Below are 27,006 nucleotides of genomic sequence, written 5' to 3' on the forward strand. Positions count from 1 at the left end.
CCTCTTTGCTCTCTTTCAAATTCATAACCTCTTTTCCACTAATTGTTATTTCATACACACACACACACACACACACACACACACACACACACCCTGCTCAGTCTGTATACTGTTACATACAAGTATGTTTTCAGGGCTGACCTTTGGAATTGGATAGCCAGTTAATGGGCCCTTCTGTGGGGAAGACTATTCCACTCACTTAGTTTCTTAGTTGCCCGAAGTTCTTTCTGTAGGGTTGAGGCCTGTGTTGTCCTTGTTCATGATTACATAGTCATGTATGGATGTAGCTTCTAGGAGACGCAGTCTCACAGCAAACTCTCAGCTCCCCCAGTTCTTACATTCTTTCTGCTCCATCTTTCCCAATGAGAACTGCACTTTTAAACAGAACTGGCAATTCTAGACTGTGATGATTAATCCTGTCTGTCACATTGACTGGATTTAGAATAGCTATAAAAGCAGCCGTGTGTGTGTGTGTGTGTGTGTGTGTGTGTGTGTGTGTGTGTGTGTGTCTTAAAGGTGTCCCCAAAGGATGTTACTAAAGAGCAGGGAAACATTACCCTTCCACGGGCTGGAGTTCAAGATCACAGGAAAAGGAAAAAATAAGCTGAGAATCAGGACTTATGACCGTCTGCTTCCTGGCTGAAGATACAATAGGGCCATCTGCCTTGAGCTGCTGCAGATGCACCTTCCCTGCCTCGATGGACTTCTCCTCCAATGGTAAGCCCAAACAAATCCTTTCTTTCTTAAGATGGTTTGTCAGGTATTTTATGACAGGAAAAGAAAACTAATCAAAGGCTCCAAATAAAGGCAGCATTTGAGTAACAAGGTAAAGGAAGTTGGGGAGTGGTCTTCCTGGTATCTACATGAAAAGCAGTGCAAGAACTGTCAGGGGAGTGTCTGCCTGGCTTATAAGAGGAGCGGTGGAAGGCAGCCATGTTTCTGTCCATCAGCAAAGCCCACTCTTGAGAAGCTGAGCTGGAAGAACTGAGAGTTTAAGGCTCTCTTGGGCCATGTAGAGAGACTATCTCCAAAGAGAAAATGATGAGGAAGAAGAGGAGGAGGAGAAAGAGGAAAAAAAAATCAGATAGACCACCATATGAAATACTCTTATAAAGGCTGGGCATGCAGGGACAGAGGAGGATACATGCACTATACAAGTTAAAGCCAAGTGTACAGGAGCAGCTGCACGTTCACTAGAAAAGGCAGACTTGGAAACTGTGAAAAGAATGAACACTGGGTTTGGGGGCATACACCTGTCATCCCAGAACTCGAGAGCGTGAGATGGGAGGATTAGTGGTCCATGGCCAGAATTCCCTAAATGAGACCCAGTCTCAAAACAAGGAAAACAAAACCATACCAAAAGAAGTGTTAGATAAAAAGACATAAAGGTTACTACTACTACTACTACTGCTGCTACTACTACTAATGGGATTGGTCCAACAAGAAGGACAATTTAAATACATCTACTTTTAATGTTGGAGCACCAAGCTATATAAACATCTTATTTGATCTAACAGGTAGACTTTTATATGACCGTAGCTTGGAACTTAAAATGGCCCACTTTTAAAAATAAAGAGATTGTCAGGCACTGTGGCACACACATGTAATCACAGAATTTGAGGAGGCAGAGAGGTGAGTTTGGTGCCAGCCTGGTCTACAAAGCAAGTTTGGGACAGCCAAGGCTACACAGAGAAACCGATCATCCATCTAACCCACACCAAATCAGTCTAAACATTCCAAGAGGTCAAGTGGGCCTCACACACAGTTAGAAAATCTTCATCCAACAGACATTAGGTTGTGGAACACTGTATTGGACAGAGTGGACAGAACTCTACAGAGTGAGTCTCATCAAATTAAAACTGAAATCACAACATGTACCTGGTACAGATACAACCTAAAGGCCACTAAAGGACAATAGGAGGAACCTCAGAAATTATACAAACAACTAGAAATCAAATGATTCTCTTTGGTGAGCAAGCACTCAATAACAATATTGCAAGAAATTAAAACAAACAAAAGTGAAAATATAACATCATAACTTCTGGGATTTTGCAAAGGTAGCCCTAAAAGGAGTACTTATTGATAGATGCAAACATTGAAAAACTAAAAACATAGAGGTGAGGGGAGCAGGGTTGTGAGTTCAAGATCAACGCAGGCTGTATATCCAGATCCTGTATCAAAAAGACAAGAGAAGGAAAAAGAGGGAAAGAAGGAGAGAGAGAATGGAAAGAAGGAAAGAAAAATGGAAAACTGAAATCCAGTCCTGATTGTCTCTGACCAGCATGGGTTAAAGCTCAGCAGCAGCAGCAGACCAAGAGTGCATATAACTTCATAGATGTTCAACACACAGTGCTCAATCAAAGCTGGGTGAAGGAGGAAATAAAGAACAAAATTACAAATCCCTAGAATTGAATGAAAATAAAATAACAATGTGTCCAAATATGTGGGCAAGCAGATATGAATGGAAAAATTATTATTATATATGTCAGAAATTTGAAGAAATATTAAATTAATAACTTGACAAGGCCTCAGAAAAGCAAGAGAAATCAATACCCCAAAAAGTAAATGGAAAAAATAATCAAAACCAGGGCCAAAATTAATAAAAAGCAAACAAATAAGCAAAAAACACTCCCTTCCTTAATCAATGAAACAGAGTTGCTACTTCCAAAAGATTGACAAGGTGAAAAATCTTACCCAAACTAACCAAAAGAAAGAAGGAGATGTGACTAAAATGAATACAATTAGAAATTAAAAGTGAGGCTCAGGGCTTTAATCCCAGCACTTGGGAGGCAGAGGCAAGTAGATTTCTGAGTTCAATGGCTACACAGGGAAACACACACACACACACACCAAGCAAACAAACAGAAAACAATAAACAACAAAAAGGAAAGAAAGAAAGAAACAAAGAAAGAAAGAAAGAAAGAAAGAAAGAAAAAGGATTACAAGAGACACTGAAGAAATTCAGAGACATAATAACAAACACATATAAAATGTATATTCTACTAAATTGGAAATTCTAAAAGAAAAAAATATGTAATACATATGCAACCTACTAATGTTAAGTCAAGATGAAGTAATTAATTTACATAGATCCATAAAGCTTAGTACGATAGAAGTAGTAAGTAACATCTCCCAACTAAAGCCAGAACCTTATGCACTCAGTGCAAAGTTGTACCAGACCTTCAAAGAACTAAAACCAATATTCCTCAAACTATTCTGCAAAATATAAAGAAAGGAACATTTCTGAATTCCCTTTATGAACTCAATATTACCCTGATACCCAAGCCAGGCAATGGTCAACCAAAAAAAAAAAAAAAAAAAAAGGTCTCTGATGAACATATATGCTGTCTCAGTGAAACACTTACAAAGCCAAGTCAAGAATACTTCAAGAAGATCATGCACTGCAGTCGAGTCAACTTCATGGCAGAGATAGCGGAATGGCTCAGAATATATAAATTAATAAAGACAATCAGACCACATCATTAAACTAAACTAGATTCTGAAAAGATCTTGACAAAAATCCAACATCCATTCATGATAAAAAGTCCTGGACAAACCGGCTTCCAAGGACATACCTCAACATAGCAAAGCAATCAACATATAGAAAGCCCACATCCAACATCATCCTAGAGGAAGAAAAACTCAAAGTGTTTCTACTAAGAACAGACAAGAGCGTCCATCCTCTCCCGCCCCCCCCTCCCATATTCAGCAGAATATGTCAAGCCTTACCTAGAACAGGAAGAAAAGTAAAGAAGATAAAGGAAATACACACAGGTAAGGAAGAAATTAAAGCATCTTTACTTGCAGATGATGTGATTCTATATGGAAAATAAAACTCCACCAGGAAACTTCTACAACTGATAAACACATTAAACAAACTAGCAGAATATAAAATGAACACACAAAATCAGTATCTTCCCTTTTACAAATTACAAGACAAACTGAGAAAGAAATCAGGGAAACAATGGCATTCACAGTAGACTCAAACACAAACTAAATCTAGTAATAAAAAAAAAAAAGTGAAGATTCATGGAGTGAAAACTGTGAGGCACTGAAAAACAAAACAAAACAAAACAAACCACCAAAGTGAAGACACCAGAAGGTGGAAAGATGCCCCACACTTATGTACTGGCAAGACTAACGTTGTAGAAATGGCCATTCTTCAACAGCCATCTACAGATTCAGCTCAGTTATTCATAGACATTGAACGTCAACATATTAATGGTAAACCCATGGGACAAGAAAGCAAGAATAAGCCAAGTCCAAAGTTAGTAGAAGGGAAAAAAGACCAGAGCATAAATAAAGGAAATAATAATTTAAAAAAAATTCCCCAAGAAATGAATTTTTGTAAGAGATACAATTGTCAAACTTTTAACTAACTAGATGACATAAGAGAAAAAGAAACTAATAAAATCAGATTAAAATGGAGATGTCACAACTGATACCAGAAACACAGAGAGGAGAGATGCAGGATCATGTATAACATAGGCAGGATCACAAGGGATTAAACCAACAGCATGAGCTAACATACCAGAAACGCTAGAAGAATTGGGCTAATTTCTAGATGGACACAGCTACCAAATTGAAGCTGGGGGCAGGTGGGGGGTGTGCAGCAGGGAGGGGCGGCGGCAGGAAGGGGCAGGGAAAAAGAAAATCTAAATAGACTCAACTGGAAACAAAGTCTCCAAATAGGAAAAAGCAGAAATCAGGTGGCTTCATTGACAAATCTTACCAATTGTAATGCAAATTCTTCTCTATTTCCAAGCATTGGGCAAAGTAGAGTCCTTCTAAATTCATTCTGTCAGTCTAGAATCACACACACACACACACACACACACACACACACACACACACACACACACACACACACACACGAACGCATGGAACATCCATGCCTATGTCCCTGAGTAATATGGGTATAAATGCTCTCAACACAGTATTAGAAAATTGTCTTTAATAACACATAAGATGAACACACATAATCAAGTGTCATTTACTCAGGTGTGCAATGATAGGTCAGTATGTACAGATTGGTAAATAAGAAGTGAGAGGTAAAACAATAAAATCACCTCAGTAGATACAGAAGTTGATAAAGTCCAGTGTCCCATAAACAACATCAAAGAGTGCTATAGAAAGAAAATCTGAGCACAGCATGGCTGTGTGCAACAGAAACAGCCTCCATCATGCTGCAGAGGGAAAACAGTCAGTGCCTCTAAGATTAGCAACAAAGGACCACCACCGCTGTTCCCATCCTCACCTAGCCGACTAAGGGAAGCCTGAGACCACACAGGAAGGCAAGAAAAATGCAGAAGTTGCTGGAATGAGAAAGGAAAAGGTCAAACTATACCTGCTTCTAGACAGATGCCTAAAATTGCCACTAGAAATTATTGAGACTGATTAAATTCTGGTTATAACATGTAAACCCAACTATGAAAATCACTAGTTTTTCTTTGACATGTGAATAACAAAACATTTAAGAGACAAGTCAAGAAAGCCATAATTTTTACAGTGGTTTCAAAAATAAAGCCTAGAAATCAATTTAACCAAGAAATTAAATTATTTCTATAATAAAAATTGTAATAAATCATGAAAAGAAATAAAAGAGCATACAAGTTAATGGCTAGAAAGAATCAACATTGTTAAAACGCCTATAACAATCAAAACAATGTATTGAGTCAGTGTACTTTCTAACAAAATATCAGTTGCATTCCTCAGAAATAGAAAACAATGTCCAAGTTTAAATGAAACTACAAAGAAACAGAGTGATCTCAGCAACCCCAAGCAGAAGCAAAATATCTGGATAATTTACAGTTCCTGCTCTCAAAACATACTATTAAGTTATAACAACTAAAACAGCATGGTGTTGGCAGAAAAACAGAACACAGCAGAGAACCCAGTAAAAAACTCCATGTAACTATGGCCAATGGATTTTTTTTTTTTATAAAGGCAGCAAGGTTACACACTGGAGAAATGGCAGCCTCATCAATAAATGACTAGGGGGAAACTAAGTCCATATGCACAAGAAAATGAAAACTAGGCCTCTATCTCTTCATATGTAAAAATCATCTCAAACTGAGTCAAAGATCTAAATCAAAACCTGAAACCCTGACATAGGGAAAGGCTTGAGGACATATTGATGTGTGTGTGTGTGTGTGTGTGTGTGTGTGTGTGTGTGTGTGTGTGTGTGTGTCTGTGTGCGTGCGCGTGTGTGTCTGTGTGATATAATATAAATGTGTATATATCCTTCATCATAATTTGAGGACACTGGCCTTTATACATATAGACATGATATTGTATATAAGTGTATATAATTTCAGAAATTCATAAAATGTATTTTGATCATATTCACTTTCTATTCCTCCTCCCAACTTCTGGATCTACTTCTATTTTCTCATTGCCTTCCAACTTCATGCCCCCTTTACTACCTTTCTCTTGCTCTCTCTCCCTCCCTCTCAGCCCCCCTTACTCCACATTCCCCCCCGTAACACTTCCACATTGTAGTTCATCTTTGAAGATAGCTAGGACAGGAACTCAAGCAGGCCAGGAACCAGGAACCTGAAGCTGATGCTGGGCCCATGAGGGGTGCTGCCCATTGGCTTGTTCAGCCTGGTTTTTTATAGACCCCAGGAGCAGCAGCCCAGGAGTAGCACCACCCACAATGCACTGGGCTCTCCCTCATCAAACACTATTTAAAACATTGTCCTACAGATTTGCCTACAGCCTGGTCTTATGGAGGCATTTTCTTCATTGAGGGTCCCTCCTCTCAGATGACTTCAGCTTGTGTCAAGTTGACACAAGACTATCTCATACACTCTCCCCCACTGAGAAGCACTCAATTTTACACAGCCCCTCAGTCAGGGGTTTGTGAACCTCTTCTAACTCCATGCTAGAAGGCTGACTGGCTTAATCTTCTGCAGGTCTAGCACAGGCAGCCATGACTGCTGTGAGCTCCGGCATGCATGGCACTGTGATGCCCAGAGAATGCTGTTTAGCTCCAGTTCACCTCACATTCTCCTTCTTACAGTCTGTCTACTCTTTCTTCTGAGATGATCTCTGACTCTTGTGGGGGTGTGTGATACAGATGTCCACCTGATGCCCAATAGTTAACATTGATGTTTTTTTAAAAGAATTTTGGGCTATAACCCCAAGAGTACAAGCAACAAGCTCAAATAACTGACAAATGGGAGTAGGCCAGGATGGAAAGCAAAGGAAGCAAAGGAAAGAACACAGCGAAGAGGTTAAGAGAGAGAATGGTAGAAGTGTTTTTGATTAGTGACATGAGAAGCAGTTTGCTTCTCAATTATATAAGCAACTCTGCTCGACAATAAAAAGGTCAAATGATCTAAGACCATCTGTAAATGATGAACGGAGAAGAGTCTGCATGCTGTTGGGACAAATAAATGCAACGTGTCCGACCACAGACATGGCAACTACCTGATATCATCCATGCATGTGCTGTGCACTTGTACTGAGATGTCTCTCTGCAGCCTGCAAACATGTACAATAAAAATACAGCTGAGAACAGCATGCATTCAACCAAATAAAACAGTGAGAATAAAATATAATCATGTTACTAGAAATTATCATAATGAGTGAGTTCACCCAGAAGCAAAAAGAGTCAAATGGTATATACTCACTTATATCGAAACACTAGCCCAAGGGGCATGTCCCACGAAAGTCTTCACTTAGCAGGAAAGTGTGACAGAGGGGAGGACATCCTATTGGGACATTAGGTGAGAGAAGCATGGGAGAACAGGGAAATAGAAGGATCCAGAGGGTCCTAGAAACCTACAAGAACATTATAATGGGCGGATCTGGGCCCAGGGGTCCTGTTCAAACTATGGCACCAGTCAAGGACAATATGTTCAGTAAACTTCGAACCCCTACCCAGATATAGCCAGTGGACAGGACATTCTCCATAGTTGCGTGGAGAGTAATGACTGACTTTCACACGAACTCTGGTGCCCCATTTTTGACCAAGTCTCCTTGATGGGGAGGCCTGTGGCACTCAGAGGAAGGACAACAGGCTACCAAGAAGAGACTTGATATCCTATGAACATATACAGGGGGAGGAGATCCCCCTCAGTCACAGACATAGAGGAGGGGAGTAGGGGGGAAAGCAGGAAGGAGGGAGGAATAGGAGGATACAAGGGATGAGCTAACAATTGAGATGTAATATGAATAAATTAATAAAATATTAAAAATATATAATCATGTTAAAAGGCAATGTTTGAATGTCCCCCTTTTATAGTTTTCTTGAATATTAGCTTTTGTTCTCTTCTTTTCCTTGGCTAAGTTCTTTAGATGCATGGCTTTAAAGTGTTGTTTTGTTTTGTTTTGTTTTTTAAAGAAATGAAGAGACTGGTCTAGAAGATTCTGAATTTTCCAAAAATTCTTCTTTTGACAGCCTCAGAATGTACCTGTCAATCATAGAGAATGCTGGAGAGGTCCCTTCCCTCTCATCTATGTTAAGTGTGACCAGAAAAGACATAACTGTGACTCAGATCAAAACCATTTCGCCGCTTAAAAGTTCCAAGAAGAGCTGTGTTATCTTGAGGTCTGACAAGGGCTGGTCATGTTTCATTATAAATGTCATGCTGGCTCCCAAGTGGCCCTCCTGACTGGGACTTATCATCTGATGGGTGGAGGATGAGTGGCTAAGAGTGGTGGTCAAACACAGGTAGGGAGGGCCAAGCATGCCCTCCAACCAAAGGAATTCCTGTTAAACCCCTAAGTGGCTTTCCTTCAAGTGTCGCACTGTGATAAAGTGGTGAAGACGTGGAGCAGTGCATCAGATTACCTCAGACATGAAGGGCCTTGGGACAGAACAAAGGAAAAATCATCAACATGGTGACAGGGGGCCCAACACTGGGAGGCAGATTTCTCCTGCTTGACCATGCAACAATGTCTATGGATTCCTCCAACAGTCCCTCTTCCACCAGGCCTATAGACAGCAACGCACAGGGTGCTGTTCACGCATGCCAGACACTATTGCAGGTGCGACCCAGTGCCAGCTGCATTAAGTTTCTGTATACTCCACAGCCAGAGTGTCATATCTCTGTATCTCATTTCTATAGAGACAAAAGGGTGTCCCAGACCTCTTCCCCAACACCATAAAACTCAAGAAATGCAGAACAAGACAGAGCACACGTTCATGGCTGCCATGCTAGGAAAAATGGAGGAAAAGGTGCTCCAGATGCTGACTTTTCCCACTTCTGGGATTCCATCATCATAGAGGGAAGGGATCATGCTTCAGCCTTGAAGAGCAGTGAGCATGGGCCCAGTGTGCAGTTGTTGTTTTTCTGAGAAATGTTTTACAGTGTAGCCAGACTGAACTGCTGATCCTCCTGCCTTAGCTTTCCCAGCACCAGGATCACAGGCCCACACAAACCCCCAGGCTACGTTCTCTCTCTCTTTGCGTGTATATGTATGTAGGTTGTATGTATGCTTGCATGTGTGAACACACACACATCTGAAAGCCAGATGTCGATGCCAGTGTCTTTCTTGGTTGCTGTGTATTTACTGAGACAGGGTCTCACACTGAACCTGAAACTTGTTGAATCTATTACTCTAGCTAGCCAGTTTGTCAGTGAGTCCCTGCCTCTGCTTCCTAAGTACTAGGAGATCTGGCAGCCCCTGACACCTGCATGGCTTTCAGGTGGAAGCTGGGGTCATTATACTTCTGAAGTAAATGCTCATACATGCTGAACCAGCCCTCACTCAGGCTGTCTCCTAAGTGTGGTTATCTCCTGTTGAGTATAGCCCCTCCCTTAACTTACCTAATCACAGAGTGTGATGGAACCAAGGCTGGGAAGTGCCACCCTCAAACCTTAGGGGGCTTCTGTACTGTCTGCTGTTACAAGCTGGGTAAAGGCGGGTATCAGGCTCAAGCTGCCCTCAGAAGCCCAGCATCACCATGAGGAGAGACCACGTGGAGCGAGACCGAGGCCACAAACAACTGCAGCACCGACAGCTCCAAAGTTAATGGAGTCAGTTCTGAACTAGACTCCCCTCACTGCTGAGCCACGGCATGGACCCTGCACACAGAAAAGCCCTACCAAGAACCAAGCAAATCACAGACACAAGCCAACCAATCATAGGCTGGTAGTTTAAGCCGCTGCGTTTGAGTTTTATTACTTAACGACAACACCAACCTCCAGTTGCAGATATAAACACGAGTAACTTGTTCTTTTAAAGCCTTGGTCTGGATTTTGTTTTTCCTTTGTAGAAAAATTGAGGCTTTTGATTTGAAAATATCCCATGTGAGGACATTGATTACTGGATCTCAGATAGGAGGGAGGAAACATGTTCTAACTTAGAGCCTCAAAGGTAAGCCTGCCTGTCGAGCTACTTAACTCACATGCGCCAAGCATACTTACGTCCTGGGCATAACTCTGTAGGTAGGAGGCTGAACTGAGGCTGACTTCAGAATTTTCCGACTCGAGTGACAATGCTCCACCCTGGATTGTGGCTATACTATCAACTCACACAGCAGTCATCTGCTGGCAGGCCTCAGACAGTCTGCCAACGAGGCCTTGCTCAATCAGGAGGGACAGTTCTGCATGGCTTCACACAAAGGAAAGGAAAAGGGAGACAGCTAATTCACCCCGGGAATGTGCTGAGGACAGGAATTACCAGGTAGGGCAGATTGTCAGCTGGAGTCACCAAGAGCCTGTTCCATCCTTCCTTGTCTTCTTGGCCTTGTCCGCTTCCACTTCTGGAATGAAAGGGCAGTGGATCGGGGAAGGTGTGGGATGTGAAAAGACACCGTGACGGTGGAAAAAAGGGAATGTCAGTTCTTGGTGACACAAACATTAACAAGGTCTGTGTTATATAAGCCAGAGATCTAGAAGAAGATGTAACCCAAGGAGTCTTCAGTAGCAGTCCCCCCACATGTTGTCCCCAAGAACAGCAGCCTGAGTGTCACCCTGGGAACCTGCCAGGAATGCAAGTTCTTGAGTCCCCTCTCAGACTGACCCCTTTGGGAGCCCTGGGATGGGAAAGCAACCTGCTGCACTTTGAGCAGCCCTCCAATTGGCCTTGATGCAGGAGTAAGTTGAGGAACCACTGATGTGTACAAACTCAAGAAGAAGAAAATAATTGAAGGGTCTTGAGTATTTTCAGTCTAGGGAAAAGGATTAACCTTTGCTAACAGTCAACGTTACTGGGTTATATTTTTGTTTTTACTTTTTTATTTGTATTTCATTCACTTTACAGCCTGATTATAGCCTCCTCCCTTGTCTCCTCCCAGTCCCACCCTTATTCCTTCTTCTTCTCCCCTAGTCCTCAAAAAGGGGGAGCCTTCCTCCCCTATCATCTGACCCCAGCCTATCAAGTCTCATCAGGACTGCCTGCATCCCTTTCCTCTGTGGGCTGGCAAGGCCTCCTCGCCAGTGGGAATTGATCAATGAGCAGGCACCAGCATCCATGCCAGAGGTAGTCCCTACTGTACATATTACGGTAACCACAAGGAGACTGTGCTGCCTATGGACTACATCTGAGCAGGGAGGTCTAGGTCCTCTCCCTGCATGGTCCATGGTTGGTGCATGAGTCTCTGCAGGGCTCCCTGGGCCCATATTTGTTGGCTCTGTTGTTCTTCTTGTGGAGTGCCTGTCCCCTTCAGGTCCTTCTATCCCCCAACTTTTGCCTATGTCACCCTGCACTCTGCCCCAAAGTTTGGCTGTGAGTCTCAGCATCTGCTTCAATCCCCTGCTGGGTGGAGTCTTTCAGAGGACCTTTATAGTCAGCTCTCATCCTATTCCCTCTCTTCAAACACTTCTGGTGTCTGTTCTATTTGCCCGTCTGAATAAGGGTCCTGCTTGTTACTTAACCTCTTTAGGTCTATAGATTATAGTATGGTTATCCTGTATTATATGTCCAATATCTACTTATAAGTGAGTATAAACCATGCATATCTTTCTGGGTCTGTGTTACCTCACTCAAGATGATCATTTCTAACTCTAACCATTTACATGCAAATTTCAAGATTTCCTTGTTGTTAATAGCTGAGTAGTATTCCATTGTGTAAATGTACCACAGTATTTTTTATCTATTCTTCAAGTGACGGACATCTACGTTGTTTCCAGATTCTGGTTATCATGAATAAGGCTGCTATGAACATAGGTGAGCAAATGTCCTTGTGGTATGGTGGAGCATCTTCTGAGTATATTCACAGTCATTGACACTGACTTTGCTGTTCTACTTTGGTTTCTAAGTGGTATCATAAGCTATATGCAGTTTACCCAAGGCAAAGGATTCGTTTCTTGTTTCTTCCTTGGCTCTTTGACTACAGCAAGGTTCACTCCTGCTCCTGCAGGCAGGCTCACCAATTACTGTAGAGCTAGAGTTCTGCTTAAAGCTGCTCAAAGGCCCACACAGCTTAAAGGATTCTTGAAAGAAGCCACTAAGTGAAGCAAATAGCGAAATGAGCAGAACTGGCTCTTCAATAGCCTCCTTCCAAACACACAATTCTCACCATAATTCTTTTTACCCACTCCATAATTCTTACAGAAAATAAGATTTCAGAAAATACTCAAAATTTTATTTAGTAGAAAGAAGGTCAAAATATTTATAGTTTTAGTCATTTCTACTAATCTTACAATTTAAACATCTATTTCTATTGCTAATACAAAGAAGCGTCAGGATGGGGATGCATTTTTGGGCACACTGTTCACATTTTGGCAACATAGCTTCAAGCACTTTCTATTGACAGGATATGATGAGAAAGTCCTAAACTGCACTTCTATGTACCAGGTTCCTGGGAAGGCACAAGTTCTAGAGACTGTACACTAAATCACCTGATTTGTAGGATATGCAATAGAACTTTCAGAAATAGACTAAATATTCATAGTGTATCTACGCTGTATATATGGGTACACACACACACACACACACACACACACACACACACACACACACACACACACACACACTTAGGAAATACCAAATGTAGTTTAGACAGAAGTCTGCAGTAGAATCAGGGGAATTCGCTGTCTTAGAAATGTGCTCAGCTATTTAGGGTTTGAAAATCTTACTCATCATCAGAGATATACTTAGCTTTTACCTGTATCAAAGCTGCTCTCCAATCTCATTTCTCCTAGGGGGAAACTCAGTCTCAGAGATGTCACATAGGGTAACATTTCAAAATCCTGGGGTGAGATTTGAACTTTGGAACTTTATTAGGAACTCACCCCACTGTGTCAGGTGTGTGACTAGGTCCTTAGCCCCTGAGCCCCGGGCAATTATGATGGGGCTATAGACTGGCTGTGTGGATTAGAATGCAGCTGGTGCTTTTCATTCAGAGGGTTTGCCATGACCCTGGGAAGAGATTGGGAATAGTTGACAGTGGTTCAGGCTGAAGAGCGTGAACATGTGTGAGCCTTCCCTGACTTTCCAGTGATGGAAGAATCCCAGGCCGGGGCTTTCTCATGGGTCTTACAGGCTTCCAGTGACCATGTGTGAATGTGGAGGAGTTAACTCTTCTCTGGATTGTGTGGATTCTTTTCTTCATAAAAAGCAAAGGGCATAGTTTCAGAGATCATGAGCTTCCCGTCTTTATCTGGCTTTATAAAATATGCAACCCTGAAGTTTAGGTCATCATAGTACCTTCCCACTGAGCTTTGCCTGTTAACATGGACATCTTTGTCCCACTTGGAAAGGTTTAGCATGAAAAAAAAAAAAAAAGTAGAGTTCGTAGGGAACAGTAATAAATTAGGTAGGGGAGAACCAGGAGTGTCAGGGGGCGACTTTCCTAGGACATTGTCATGAGGTGTCTTTCATTGTGTGGCACTGAGATGGGACATAAGACCACGAGAACACCCACCCCTATTCATGTTCAAGGTTGCTGGCCAAATGTGCCATGGGAGGCATGGAGTGGCACCACCTCTTCACTTAGGTCTCTGGACTTGCATCCTGCTCTCCGTTCAGAACCTCTTGCCCATGCTTCCAATGGGATCCACATTGGTGATCTCATCACGCTCAACAGAGACCACTCCATCCCTGGACATATCTAATTGTTCATGTAAGCTCTATATATCAGCAGCTTTGATTTCCTGGGGGGAAGTCCCAGGGTAGCCCCCTGGTAGCAATTTCACCATCTGGTTATCCAATGTGTGCACCCCAAATCCTCATCAACCTGTTCTTTCCTCAGCCATGGCAGTGTTAAACTTCTCCCTTCCCCTAAACCCATGCATCCAATGCTGTCTCCTCAGAAAACTAGGAGAGCAGGGACCTTGGCTTGTTTCAACAGCTCTTTGACAGACTTAAAGATAGCTCCGTGGGGGCAGGCGTTGGCCTCAGCCTTGCTCTCCACAGGTTCCTTCTGGATGCTTAACTCAGATTGTAGCATTTATTGCTTGGCGAGAGAAGAATGATGCTCGCGGACCTAGACCCCTGGGCCATGTCCCCTTCACAATGCCAGCATACTTCACTTTGCAGCCTTATCTGAACAACTGGGTCAAAACATCCTGTGTGGATGAAAGCAGCCATCAGTCACTCTGAGCTTCCTGATGAACAGGGGAGGAACACCCAGGGTGCGCCCTGCAGGGACAGAGTTATGAGTGGCGTCCCACATCAGCCACAGAAGGAAGTTTCCAAGGACAGCATTGTTGGGGATTAGCTCATCAGAGGCATACAGGAAACAGAATAGAAATCAAAAGCAGTGAATTCAATAAAAATGCTAATGCATTTAGCTATCAATATTTAATCATCGGACTATCTAATTAATTAATAAATTAGTCTGTTTGGACAGTAGCTCCTTCCTGAAGGCATTTGGGACTAATGGCCGTAAAGGAACAAATACAACAACCTTCAAGACTGCTAAACCCCTTTCAGAAGAAATGTGGGCTTTCTTTACTACTGGTCACAAGAAAATCCAGGCGATCTCGTTAAAGACCCTGACCTTAGGATGCTCTAATGTGATCCAGATTAAGAAATTCCCTGAGAGGAATGTAGAGGAGACAGAGAAAGTAAACAGAAAAGAGTAGAACTGCGTTTGAAGGAGGAACAGCCACAGAGCCCACGGGAGAATTCTCAGCTGCTGGCCCTGGTCTACCCAGCTTTCCCATAGCTGAACTGAATGGCTTTGTAGGCCCCACTGAGCCCAGTCAATCAGGCCTAACTTAACTCTCCAGGCCATTAAGTCCAACCACAGGCTTGGAGAAGTATAGGCCACGCAGGGGTTTTTAATGAACGAGTAATTAAAGTGCTTCTTATTCAGCAAAAGCCGAATAAGGTACATTTCACTCCACAAACTGTCACCTTCAGAGAAACAAACACATACCTCTCTTCAGCTTCAGAGATGGAAAAAACCATTGTAAGTCCATTCAAATTTAGTCTTCTGTTGACCTCTTTGCAATATATCTGTATTTGCTGATATAATGCTTATTGGGTGATGGCCATAGGGGAAATATAAGGTACTATGATTGCCACTTAGCAGGCTCACCTGTTGATGATTCTGGACAACTCTCCCCCACCCCACCAGAAAAAAAAACCCTCACCATACAACGCCTCCACCCCCATTAAGTTAAATTTGGTTCCTACGGCCCTGAGTAAATAGCTTCGGTAAGTTTTGTTACTTAGGCACTGGTGTTCATGCTATTGCGTTGGGGCTTAAAAAGGGTGAGTCAGGGCTAACCTAAGACGCCAGAACACACAGGTGCTTCAGCACAGCTGGGTGCCCATCATAAAACAGAGCCTGTAAACCAAACACACACGCGTAAAGGAGAAAAGAAAGAAGATGCTTAAGCAGAAATGCATGCTTTAGCTTACGAGCACAAACATGCCACGGCCTTCTCAGAGGGTGTGCGTGACAAGTGGAGCTTGAGCCCTACCAGCTTTCCCCTCTGCTCGGCTCCCACACGCATATGAAAGGTTGAAATGAACAAGAAAAACATGCTGGGATTAGGATTCGATTCCCCAAAGCTTTTCTTGTCATATAGAGTGGTTTAGGCTTACATGAGCTTCAAAAGAAATGGCAAACAAGCAAACAAACAAAAACCCATGACTATTTTTTTTTCAATCTACTAGCAGTAAAACTTTGCAGACCAAGGCTGTTTATAAAAGAATCCATGCAGTGTGGAGCTGGCCAACCTGGTCTTTACGCTTCCAATCTTTTTTTTTTTTAATTTAATTTAATTATTTTTTTATTAATTTATTCATGTTACATCTCAATTGTTATCCCATCCCTGTATCCTCCCGTTCCTCCTTCCCTCCTGCTTTCACCCTACTCCCCTCCCCTATGTCTGTGACTGAGGGGGACCACTTCCCCAGTTTTCAAATTGTCAAAGTTTCCAAATTGTTTATTTAAACTGGAATTTGAATTGTTATTTGAACTGGAAAAGTCATCACCTGATATAAAACTGAGAAAGCACCCAAGTGCACCATCTCTGACTGCAGTTTCCAAAGAAAGCCCCTGGCTTCTGCTACATCACTGAGTGTGCCAGATACATTTTGATGTCACTTGATTTTAACTGACCAATCAATTCAAGATCTCACAGATATAAACATCACTTAGCAACTAGTTATTCTTAGAATATTTATATGTGATGTAGATATTACTATGGTGGTTTGAATAGGCATGGCTCCCATAGACTCATGTGTTTGAATGCTTGATCCATAGGAAGTGGCACGATTAGGAGGTTTGGCCTTGTTGGAATAGGTATGGCCTTGTGGGAGGAAGTGTGTCACTGTGGAGGTCTCCTATGCTCAATCTATGCCCAGTGTGGCACACAGTGTCTCTTTGCTGCCTACGGATCAAGATGTAGACCTCTCATCTCATCCTCCAGCACCATGTCTGCCTGCATGTCCCCATGCTTCTTGCCATGATGATAATTGGCTAAACCTCTGCAACTGTAAGCCAGCCCAATTAAACATCCTTTATGAGAGTTGCTGTGGTCATGGTGTCTCATCACAGCAATAGAAACCCTAAGACAACTGTATAATACACCATACTACACACACACACACACACACACACACACACACACACACACACACGCACGCACGCACGCACGCATATGTAGAGTATATCCAAATCTTTTCATTCACGGTCTTTGACTATTCTGGAAATAGTTTTAAAAATTCTTCATTAGTTTTATTTTTACCTTATTTCAAACAGAATTGTGAAAAATGAGAAATAAATGGCCTAATCACTTCTGTGCCCTTTAGGCCCTCAGTTCTGAAAGGTGACCCAAAGTGGTTAGAAGGAGGTTCTGAGGTAAGCTGCCATATTCCTAAATCTGACTGCAAAGGGCTTCCAGCAACCTTTCTTTGGTGCACATGCCATGCGTTTAGAGATGACCATGGCAGGACTGCCACTCTCGACTTCCTGCCACGCTTCTGTCTCAGCCTTGTTCACACTATTCATTTTTCTGAGACTCACTTGCCTTTTCTTTCAGCTGCTTGTGCGTGCATGAGTGTGTGTGTGTGTGTGTGTGTGTGTGTGTGTGTGTGTGTGTGTGTGTTCCAAATAAAAGTTTTCAAACTTGGCCACAGGTTTGCAATGACTTTCAGTCATTAGTCTGTGGTCCTTTTTTTGTCCAGGCCCTTTCATTGGCTGCCTGATGGGAAGCAAGTGGCGCACTTCCTGGGAAGATGCTATGCATACCTGTATCAGAGATGTGCCAACAGCTACACTGGAAGAACTTACATGGCGAAAGTAACTACATTCTGAGGAAAATAATTTGGAAAAATTCCTCTTCAGAATACACTTTTCTTGAATTAAAATACTCCATAAGGATGTTTCCTAACTCCACACTCTTTTGCAGGATACCTGATCCCAATGTGATCCCTGAGATTGTGAACTGTAAAAACCTGTCCTTGATTACATCCAGAGCAGTGTTGTTTTTGACAGCGGGCATGAAACCCTTTAAATCCTCTGTGGATGACACTCTCTGCTATATGAAGTATAGAGGTAACTGTTGGAGGTAAAGAGGCAAAGTCAGGGGAGGAAATGACATTGGTCTACTCTTCCTGGTTCTATCACCTTGACCTTCATAGCAATGCATTATAAAGGCAACAGGGAGAAAATGACAAATGTTCCAATGGGGGAAACATTGATCAAGAATAGAGGTGGGCATGGTGGTGCACACCTTTAATCCCAGCACTTGGGAGGCAGAGGCAGGTGGATCTCTGTGAGTTTGAGGCCAGCCTGGTCTATAATGTGAGTTCCAAGACAGCCAGGGCTACACACAGAAAAACTCTGTCTCAAAATTAAAAGAAAAAGAATAGTAAATAGGAAGGGTGTTCTGCTGGACTGGACAAACTCAGAGCAATGCCACATGGCCCACTTCTGACCCACACAGAGGAAAGAGGAGCAACTGGTAGAAGTCATGCAACACGTGTCCACACAGGCGTGCACATTAGCCATATGGCTGCCCTTACATATGGGGCCTTTGAAAACCACATCTGGAGCACTCATTTTGTATCCCACACTTTACTACCCAAAAGAAAACACATGCCTGCAAAATGTGAGTGGAAAGGAGCCAGGAACACACTGCGTCGTAGAGGGTTGACTGTTTTTTCCCCCATTAAATTGTGAGTACTGGCATCTCTCTGTGTTGTTCTCCCCACCCCTCGCCCCCCAGAGTAAAACTGGATTCCACAGTGTATCTACCAAGGCCATGGGCTTTGCTGATATAGGTTCTTTTGTTTCCTCTGTATTTCTGGGGCCAGTGAGCCCAGGTCATGCTGGGTTGGGCTAGCATGGAGAAAGGCTAGCTGCTAAGACAGAAGTGTAGACCAGCTGACACGCCTACACCCAGCTGCAGGTGGAGAAATATGTCTACCTCTCTCTGTTCCAAGTTTGTCCTGAGCAGGCAGTTAGCTGACTTGTTTCTAAACAGGAGAAAGAAGGTGCTTGGTACTTCTTTGCCTCTTCATCTCCTTAGAAAGTAGAGGGTTTCCCTGAACCATCCCAGCAGATCTTTTTATAGCCTTCACTAGGATAGTTAGTGTCAAGCAGCTCTGGAAAAATGTTCCTATGATAAAATATTGTGATAAAATTAACTTAAGGGAGCGAGTATACATCATCTATCATCTATCTATCTATCTATCTATCTATCTATCTATCTATCTATCTATCCATCTATATATGTCTATCTATCTATTTCACTTTCAGGACCAGGAGAGTCCATCACAAGCAGGATGCTGGTTGGTCACATTATAGCAGCACTCAGGAATTAGAGTGAACTAGAAATAGGAGTGGGCTCAAGAGGCTTGAAGCCTGCCCCCAGTGAGCCATTTTCTTCCGTGAGACTCTATCTTCTAAAGGCTCCCCAACCTTCCCAAACAGCATCACCAGCTAGGGACCATGTGTCCAAACACATGAGGCTATAGGTGACATTTCATCTTCAAATCACAACAGACAGGAAGCCCAATTGCGAGTCACAGACATTGATCAAGTCTTGACCAAAAGCTTCACCTTAGATTAGGGACATGAGTCATGACTGGAACCTATGTACTGTTTGCAAAGTCAGGACAGATTTCATCACCTGTGACATCACAGAGGAAATGCCATCAGAGGAGCTGGGCAAAGATAATTCTACCAGGAACTGATTAATGATGATGGTTCTGGGCTCACACACACAGCACGTACATAAAGCACGCTGCACGATGGCCAAGTTCCCTCAGGGAGTAAGAGCACAAATGCAGAAATATTACAGCCAGACCATGTACTAGAAGTGTATAAAGAGAGGAGTTTAGTATCAGCTCTGCTGCCCTTTCATAAACAATCATATTCTTGACTTGAAATATTCAAGAAACCCAAGACCACCCAGCAGGCGTCAGAGATTCTTGCAACTAGAACTCTGTAACAGCTGAGGGTCTGTATGTGAACTTCTTGATTCACGCACTCAGTACATATTTATTGAGGGTCCATTGTATGCCAGTCCCACAGCAGTGCAGGGATGGAGTTCTGGGTGAAGTACACATGGTTTCTTCTATGGGGTTTGGTTTCTGTGGTGAGGTGAACAGGGTGTGTTTCCTCGTAATTATGGCACATTCTGTGGTGACTCATACAAAGTAAGGGCCAGCGTCATCTTGAGGTTTTGGATAAAGCTTCCCCTCAATTCACTGGAACCATGATTTCTACATTTAAGTACTTTTGACAGCCTGGGTAAGAAGCTTCTTCCTCTCTGTCTTTGTCTCTGTCTCTGTCTCTCTCTCTCTCTCTCTGTCTCTCCCTCTGTGTGTTTGTGTGTGTGTGTGTGTGTTTGTGGTGTGCTTTGTATGTCTGTAAATCTGTGTGTACATATGTGTCTGTGTGTACATGTGTGTGTGCTCATGCATATGTATGTCTGTGTGTACGTGTGTGTGTGTGTGTGTGTGTGTGTGTGTGTGTCTGTGCATGTATGCGTTACTTCCATCACTACTATGACAGACTACCTTGCAGAAACATCCTAAGGAAAGAATTTATTTTGGCTTAGAGTTCCAGGGGACTTCATGAAGGGAATTCGCAGAGGCTCAGGGGGATTTGCCTATTGTGGTGAGAGAAGGTATAGAAGGTCAGACAGCCCTGTCCAGGGTGACGAGGGAAGGAAATACAGGCTTATCCACTTCCTGTCCGTGGTGGTAGAAGGTTGCTGTTTAGCTTGCTCACGTCTTGGTGGATCAGGAAACAGAGGATTCAGGCTGGCAGTGGAACTGGGATGTAACTCTTAAAGGCCTGGCACAGTGCCACACCCTCATCAGCCATTTCCCTAGCCTCAAGAGATCCACAACCTCCCTACAGAGCACTTTAACCTGGAGGCTATATGTTCAAAGCCACAAGCATGTGCGGAACAGTCCCATACCCGAACTGCAATGTCTGTATCATGTCTGTCTTGCTGTGTGGAGTTCAGAAGCCATGGCCTCTGCTCACTCATGCCAGGAGAATGCTCCTTCCAGATGAGAGAATCAAATCCAGGTATAAACACTTAAAAACACACCAGGCAAGCATACTTTCCCTAGGAGAGAACTGCCAACTTGAAGAACCGAGAGGTGAAGAGGACACTGTCACCCCAAGGACAGAAGCATGCTCACCTGCCATGGCAGTGCCTTCCCTGGGAAGTTCTTAAGCCATCACCAAATTCAAAGAACTTAAAAAAATAACTTCCTATAGGGCTTTCTGCAAAAAGCAGTTTCACCTAGAGTTAACAGAGGTGCTATACTCCTCTTTACTGGCTGTTGAACATGTTCTAGGACAGAGGGTCTCAACTTTCATAGCACTGTAACTCTTAATACAGTTTCTCATGTTGTGGTGACTCCTGACCATAAAATTATTTTGTTGCTACTTCAGAACTGTAATTTTGCCACTGTGATGAATTGTAATATAAATATTCCATATGCAGCATATCTCATATGTGACCCCTAAAAGGGTTAATGGCCAACAGGTTGAGAACTGCTGTTCTAGGCTGTCTCTGAAATCTGTAGACACTGGTGATGCTGTTAAGTTCCGCACAGATTGAGGATGCCCTTGGTGACATCAGAAGCTTTTGTGTCTGTCTGCAGGTGTTACAGATATCCTCTTATGTCTGTAATTTTCTTACAGATGGGCTTTCAAGGCCTGCTTCATGCCCCATATCTTAGATGGTCCAGTGCAAATTCGGGTAATAAAAGGACTGGAACCTCTGCTCTGAGGGATGCAGTCTCTGCTCTTTCTCTGTCCCCATGGAAGGACTCACAGGGGCAAAGTGTAGCATTCAGATTATTCTCTGTCGGATATGAACAGATGGCAAGGCAATGCAAGGCCTACTAGCTCACAGGCCAGCACTTGTGACACACCAGAGAAACATCAGCAGAAGAGGTGACAGGTGATGATCCTGTGGTGAAATGGCAATGATTCTGTCCCCCTCATATGCCCAGCAATGAAATCCATAGGCTTGATTCTTCACCATCATTTGCTGGCATTTGATTTGCTCTAAGCTCTGTAGATAATTTCCTCAAAGATAATTCCTCCCCAGAATTCCTAGCTAGGCTCTGGCCCATTCTATCTTCCTCCTTCCCCAGACAGGCCTTCCTTCTAGAATTTCTTGTTTGCCCCTGAAACCATTTGTTCCAGGGAAACCAGACACCCACACAGAAGACTGAATCTAGATCCACCTCTCTCATCCTGGACAAAAAAAAAAGTCAGTTCAAAGGGAATCAAAGACCCTAATGCAAGATACAAAATCGGCTACCCTAGAAACATGATGGAAATATTTAAGATAGAGGCACATGCAAGAAGGCTGCTTCTCTCCTGCTCTGCAGACATTTGTGGAAAACCCACAGAAGCTGTCTCTTCATTCTAAAAGAGGGCTTTTGGCATATGTGTTTGTGTTTTCATACGCGTGGACAGAAGAATGTATATGGAAGCTTGAGACTAACACTTTATCATTGGCTCTCCACAGTATTCACAGAGGCAGGGTCTCTGAGGTGACCCCAGAACACGCTGGCATGGCTCGCCTAGCTCACCAGCTTGCTTCAGGATCTCCTATATCTTACTCCCAGCTTCTGGGATTCCAGGAGGCCAACACACCTACCTCACAGCTCAAGGGTTCTGGGGATCTGAACTGTAGTCCACACACTTGCAGAGCACATGCTTTTTTTTTTTTTTTTTATCAGCTGGGGTATCTCCCCAGATCCCTCTTTTACCCTCTAAGCAATGCTTCTTTTTTCTTTTCTGTATTTTTATTTAAAAGATTTTTTTACATGGGTTGGGCACACACAAAGTATGCCATACAGGTCAAAGGATAACCTGCAGGTAAAAGCTATCGTCTTTTATCATGTGAGCTCCAGTAATGAAACTCATTACTTGTGGGCCTGTACGGCAAGGGCCTTCAGCCACCAAGCAATCTTTCCCACCCACTAACCAATGCTTTGTTTTACTTAGACTCACAGGTTGATTCAAATATCCAGGCTTCCTGAGAAATGAAAGCAGATGGAAAACTCAAAACAGGAGAACTTCTGGTTTTCCCACTACACAGCCTGGACTTGGCAGGGCAGCTTATCATCTGCAAAGGAAAGGACAGACTTGAAGTTTGACCAGAAGTAGGTCTCAGTGGGAGTGTGCTTCAGTCTCGCACCCACTCAGGCATCTGGGAAACCACTTCTGTACCATCAAGGCGAAGGCAGCTCACTGGGGGTGTTCCCTAAAGGAAGGGAAATCACTGAAGCCCAGAGAGAAGTAAAGTAGAGAAACATGAAGTCACCTCATTCCCTTCCATGATCCTCCGGGATGCCCTGGCACCAGCCCAGGCCCTGGCCAGGCACCACAACCCCTCTTTTCCTGTGAAGCATGTCAGTGTTTGGCTGCAGGTTAATGTCAATGACATGTGTCCCAAGTGCTGTCTCGCTTTTTGTGCTCAATCCTGTAGTTCAAGGCTGAAGTCCCCTCACACAGTGGTCTCCGTGAAGCCGATTGTGGCCCTTTGGCATACTGCAAGCATGTGGCTGTCTCCACAGTAGGGCTCTTCTTAATTTATTTCTCAGAAATTGCTTGCATTAGATCAAATAACTGTGGCCACATCTCTGGAGTCCAAGTAATTCCATGGGAACTTCCAAGGACTAAGTTCCAGAGAACACACAGTGGGCCAAGTGTTGCTGCCTATGTGATTACTCAGAGCATGGTGTGGATCCCAGGAATGTGACTCAGTGGACTGATGTATCCCAACTATGCTGGGGCACAGGACCCAGATACCAGGATCCCTGTACACTGCGGGTGGACCTGAGAAACTAGAAGGTTTTTGATCTGGGAAGGCTATCAGATTATATGAGTGGATCTCAGGTCAGCTGAGTGGATCTCAGATCAGATGAGTGAATCTCAGGTCAGCTGAGTGGAACTTAAATCAGATGAGTGGATCTCAGATCAGATGATTACTTTGGCAGGTAAGGCAGCAGAATTAGACCCTGAGAGCCTGCTTCCTTAGTGTGTTTTGGAAGATTTTAATATCTTCAGGCAATGTGGCTTCCATATCTGTTAAGTTAGTCTCAGATTTCTTAGATTATAATGGATAGCACTGTTTTAAATAGAAGCATCATTGCTGTAACAGTCTCAGGCTTGGGGTATTCAAATATCTTCTTTAACAAGGTAGTGGCCCTGCTTTTCAGAATGGCCCAGCTGCTTTCAGAAGTTGTTCCTGAGTACTCCTGCTGCACCAGCAAAGCTTTCGTGGGAGATGTTTAGTGGTGTGTGTGTGTGTGTGTGTGTGTGTGTATGTGTGTGTGTGTGTGTGTGTGTGTACTTGTCTATGTGCATGTGTGTCTATGTGTGTGCATGTGTAGGCCAAAAGTTGATGTTGGTGTTTTCTTCAATCACACTCCACTTCAGGTTTTGAGACAAGGTCTTTTGCTGATCCTGGAGCTAAAGGATTGGTCTGAATGATTGGCCAGCAAGGTCCAGGGCTCCTCCCATTTTGGCCACCAAAGCTGGACTTGCAAACATACAGCTCTGCCTGGCTTTTTATCTGGACAATAAACTCGTGTCTTTGTGCTTTCCGGCCTGTGCTTTTCCAGATGAGTCATTTGTCCAGCTCCCTGTTAAAGCTACTGTGGGAAAGAAACCACAGGTGACCCTGGTGGGTAGTGGCTATTCACCAAGTACACACTAGTATTATTGTAGTGTTTAGTGGCATGCACAGTTCAGTTGTTGCAAACCTTTAAGGGTCAGCCTTATTTCCTTGACAAAGTAGAATAAATGAATGCAATTCACATAAGTTTTTATGGGAGAATCTGGTTTACTCAGTCTTTTGAGCTTTCTATGGAGAAAAGGGAGGTTCCTAATTGGCCAGTGGTTGCCCTTTGACCACTTGGAAAAATTACCTGAGAACATAAAAGATTTGTGCCAAACCATGCACAACAGAGAGTGAGTGAGTCAGTAACACACACACACACACACACACACACACACACACACACACACACACACACACACACACACCCCACACAAAGTCTTTCTAAAGAGCAGGCACATCTCTCTGTGTTTCTGTCCCCCTGTAGTTTAGATCCCAGCCCTAGATAATGCCACACAGTCCAGCCATGAGAATCGGGCCCTAACAACAGCAGGGGATAGCCTGACCATCGCTAGGTAGACAGAGCCCCTGCATGCTATCTCCCGGCCTCCCAGGGTCCCTCCAGCAAGAGAGTGGAACTCAGAAGGTCCATGGATTTAGAAATTATGGATTTTGGGCCCTACATCACCAGCATCGTAGAAACTTTCATGTCCCTATGCCTTATTTAATATTCTCTACCACCAACCCTGTGTGTGTGTGTGTGTGTGTGTGTGTGTGTGTGTGTATGCGCGCGCACGCCTGTATGCACTCACATCCACTCCACTGCTCAAGACAGTAAACAGCTGTCCTATAATTTCAAGCAGCAGGAAGCACTGGACAGAAGTGAATCTGGGTGAGAGATGGAGGGAGGGAGGGTGTCAGGGAAAGGATGACACTCACTGAAGTCCTCACAATGAGGAACTGTCAGAACCAAGAGTGGAGATGTAAGAGGGAGATGTACAGAGATTGGTGGAAGACCCTTCCAGCAGATGACAGTAAGAGCAAAAGCCTCCGTCATACCACACAATTCAGAGCTTCCATTAGCCCAAACAGAGGTGTTTGAAATGGGCTGGGCCTCTGGCCACAGCCTTTGGAGATTAGGCCTTCTGCTAAAGTGAGGGAGACTTCTATAATTTTCTTTAAAGAACAAAATGATTCCTCATCAAACTACAATGGTGATGATTAAGATTCTGAATTTGAGATTGTATTTTTTTCACGATAAGGTGTCTTTGTGTAGCCTTGGCTATCCTGGACTTGCCTTGTAGACAAGGCTGGCCTCAAACTCACAGAAATCCACCTGCCTTTGCCTCCTTGAGTGCTGAGATTAAAGATGTGTGCCACCACACCTGGCTGGGATCGTATTTCTAAGAGAATGCATTCAGGCTATTAGATGGCCCAGTGGTTAAAAGCATTTACTACTTTCCTTGACTGACCCTAGTTCAATCCCTGGGACCTACATGATGGAATAAAGAAACAAGTCCTACAAATTGTCCTCTGACCTGTACACATGTGCCATGACATTTGTACACACACACACACACACACACACACACACACACACACACACACACAAAACATACACAATAATTGTTTTTAGAAAAGAGAAAAGAAAATGCTTTCATTATAGTAGTCACATGGCATGATTTACCATACTGCAAATTTGTCATAGTTTTTGCTGGAATTGAACCCAGAGCTGTGTGCATGCTAGGCAAGCAGTCTGCCATGACACACGATGCCCTGGGAAGCTGTTGGGTGGGTGAATATATTCTAGGTTTCTTGAAGAGTGAAAGAGAAGGATGGTAGTCAGGACAGGTGACCCCACCCTCTTCCATATGTGAATGAAAGATCTGTTTGTTAATTCCTACCTCTTCTGAGTTAGCCCACAGCTGAAAAGCCCCAGCATTTTAGTGACAGCCTATGCTGATAGACTGGGATGCAATGGGGCTCAGCTGTGCCAGAATAGCATGTCTGTGAGTGTGCGGTTTGATATCCATCCTGAGTGTTTTGATCCCAGTGTACTGAATCTAGATGTGTGATGTCCCATCTACTCCCTGTTCTCTGGAGTCTCCATAAGCCCTGGCCACAGAAGTGCAGCTGAGGCACATGGCAGGGGTGCAGGCTCCCCAGTGAGTGGGCCATATCTTATTGGGATCACAGTGTGCAGGCTGCCATCACAGCCCTTCTCCAAGTACTGCTTCTTGCACAACTCTCTGTATAATTAGCATTAGCACCAGACTCAAGAACAACCCCATGCAGCCCTGGGTCAGGAGAGAGGCAATTTCACTCGTGCAAATGGTTCCTGTCTTTGTGAGGCACCTGCTCCAGGTGCTTCAAGCTGGTTTCAAGAGAGGAAAGGCCACCATGTTTTGTCATTCTCCAATGCTGGGGTTATTTATAAGAGTTTGAAATAATAAAGTGATAACAAAGCACCATATCATGGAATCTTATGCTTGGCTCCTGAAACTGAATGAATAAACTACCTAAGAGTTCTGAAGTCTAAAAG

The sequence above is a fragment of the Acomys russatus genome, chromosome 3 (genome assembly GCF_903995435.1).
Source record: "Acomys russatus chromosome 3, mAcoRus1.1, whole genome shotgun sequence".
Lineage (NCBI taxonomy): Eukaryota > Metazoa > Chordata > Mammalia > Rodentia > Muridae > Acomys > Acomys russatus.